Source organism: Micropterus dolomieu, linkage group LG19, assembly GCF_021292245.1.
Source record: "Micropterus dolomieu isolate WLL.071019.BEF.003 ecotype Adirondacks linkage group LG19, ASM2129224v1, whole genome shotgun sequence".
NCBI classification, from domain to species: domain Eukaryota; kingdom Metazoa; phylum Chordata; class Actinopteri; order Centrarchiformes; family Centrarchidae; genus Micropterus; species Micropterus dolomieu.
Window position 1 is genome coordinate 31,990,677 of NC_060168.1, and position 2,886 is coordinate 31,993,562.

Below are 2,886 nucleotides of genomic sequence, written 5' to 3' on the forward strand. Positions count from 1 at the left end.
TGGAACCCAGACTTTGAACCAGGAGACCAGGGTTCGTGTCCCGTGTGAAACAAAAAGTCAACATTAAATATTTTTATTTAAACAAACAATAAAACATGATCTTTTCCTGACCTTAACCGAGTAGTTTTGACCAAACTGCAACATTTCCCAACTTTAATAACTGTTACGGGTGTACGTAAAAGCTGGACCCAAAAGCATGACAGAGCCGGGTCACTGTTCACAATTCAAAGGGAGTTTATTGAGGAATAAACAGTTCAAAGGGGGGCGAGGGAGGGATGGTTGGACTGAAGCGGTGAGGTCTGTGAGAACGAGGGAGAATTCACAAGGATTAGTAGAAGCGAGGGAAAGTCACAAAAACAGGCTTACTACGAGTAGCAGGCAAAGGTTTGTACCACTGATTCTTACAGATACACAGACAATCTGGCAAATACTGGTGTGCTGGACCGGCTAGATAACAGACGGTTGATTGGGAACGAGGTGCAGGTGTGTAGAGACAGCGTGCAGGAGCCCAGCACGAGAGCCACGCCCACCTACAATTAAAGCAGACTCATAAGGGAAAACAGACAGACAGACATAAAAGGGTGGGAAACGGCAGAGAACAAAAGGAAAACAGAGGAGAGGGACCACTGGATATAACAATAACGTGCTGTTTCAAAATGGCGATGTTTGGAAACGCTAGAGTTTTACTTTGAAAGTCTACCCGGACGTTGCATATTTGTTGTTACTAAGCGTTGCTAACTTGACCGCGGAGACTACACGTCTAAAAATGACGCCAAAGGGCCTTGACCAAGCGTCAAATATGTGACGAGTCGGAGGTGAGAATGTTTACACATACAAGGAATTTGCTTTGGTGGTAAGGTGCTACACAGATGTATGTGCGGACGTAACCAGGAAGCTTCCTTTATCCTTGTTTCCTTACTAGGAAGCTTTCACCTTTCACAACGATGCTGGCGCAGAACTACAGCTGGAACCTTTCAGAAATATTCTGAATGTATACGGGAAACAGAAAAATAACCCTGCACCGCTGGACTGAGCTGAGTGTACCTGCAGGACATCAGATCAGCTGTAACCAATGACAACTGGAGGATTCAGAGTGTCCTCCACGCCGGGTTAAAGGTTGCCTCATTTGAAAAATCTTCCGCATATTTCCTCCTGTAGTATTTACTAATTAGCGGATTATTCTTCTTCTTCTTCTTATTCTGCCTGCCAGTTTGAGTTTTTTCACTTTGCAGTATCGACTCCCAACTCCAGCGCTTCAGAACCGAAATTGGACTTATTATTGGACTTACCTTCAGCTATTAATTAGAACTGTAATTTCTGTAATTATTTCCCACCTGCAGCTCTTGTGTCAGCCCCAGCTGTCTGCGGAGGAGAGCGTCTCTGTGAATAGACCTTCCCCGTGCGCTGATGAGCCGAAACATCCGACGTGAGAAAAGAGCAGGTGTCAATAATAACATTAATGATCGCTCCGTTCCTTTTAGACAAAATAAATCAGAAGCAGCCTATTCACTGTGCTTTCCCTTTAAGAAGTAAAAGATTTAAGGGACTAGATAGAATGATATAAATCTTTCTCTCATATCTTCTTTATTCACCTTCTTTCCTCGCTGTGAGGACTTTGTCCCATTACCTGCTCCTACAGTGCCAAATGATTGACTCCCTCTGTTTATCCACTTTAATCTGCCAGGCCTGCTGAATCAATGTTAATGTGTTTTATGAAATGTTAACTCGCTGCAAAAGCTGCTCTTCCTGATTAAATATTGACAGAGAGGCATCATGCTTTGGTGGGTTTCTGAATGCATCGATCTCACCTGAACCTTGTACCTGCGCCAAATCCCAACAGAACAGTTATAATGTTGGTAATGAGGCTTTTCCTACTTCCAGCTTCTGACCGTCAACAAACAAAATAATATTTTCCCACCTTGTGTTTCATTAGTGGTGCAACGGATCACAAAACTCACAGTTTGGATGATATCGTGGTTTTGAGTCACGGATCGGATCATTTTATCGATGAGCAAAAAGAAAAAGTTAGGATTAAATTGGCTCTGATGTAGCCGTCTCTGTCGGTATTCACCACTCTGTAGTCCCGCCCACAGCACTACCTGATTGGTTACACGTAACGGCCTAACAACACTGAAGGCTGCTGTGAGCAGAGAGACCAAGCTGCTACGGTGAGCGAGCGGAGCGATGCGTCAAAGGGAAACTACAAATATTACTGAAGCTGCAATAAACATCACAACCTTATTGTCTATTTGAACGATGTCCCTACAGACTACAGGGTTTCACAGCGAAGGCTTTTAAATTAGTCGCTCTCCCCTAACCCAGTCACTGCGCTTTAGAGTTAAACATAGCATGCATCTGTCTTTTCTGTCTTTTCACCTGCATCATGTTTTACATTATTTCTTAAAAAACTAAAACTGTTTTTCACACTAAGATGTTTAAACTTTGCAATAAATGCCCGCATGCCAAACTGAGGGGTCCGTTATAACACTTGTCTAACTTAAGGTTTATATTCTTTTTTTTGCTCCCACACTTTATTCTGCCTTATTTCTGAAACCCGTGATAGCTCCCTTTTTGGCCTTTCAGGGGCAACAGAACCAATTTCATATGTTGAGCTTAGCAAAAAGCTGCTCATTAGGACGTCCGGTGGTTACAGAGCAACATGATCATGTACTTGGAGCGGAGTTTGTGTCTGCCTGCGGAGAAGGTAGTGTACTGTGGCTTTTTGAAGCTTTTTCTCTGAAAAACGATGATGAGAGCTCAGAGTGAAAGTTTTATATAATTAATAAGACTTTAAAAAATGCATCAGAACAGCAGGTAGAATATTTCTGCAGGCTTTCAGCAGTGTTAGTTTTGTGTATCTGGACGAGCCTTGCAAATGTTGATGGT

The 2,886-nt window shown here is 42.9% G+C and overlaps 1 long non-coding RNA gene across 1 annotated transcript; it reads left to right on the forward strand.

Moving 5' to 3' along the window:
* Positions 1–600: 600 nt before the first annotated feature.
* Positions 601–2,360, forward strand: LOC123958122. The gene is made up of 3 exons (XR_006822001.1): positions 601–815; positions 923–1,116; positions 1,341–2,360. It is a non-coding gene; the product is annotated as an uncharacterized LOC123958122 (long non-coding RNA).
* The last annotated feature ends 526 nt before the right edge of the window (positions 2,361–2,886 follow it).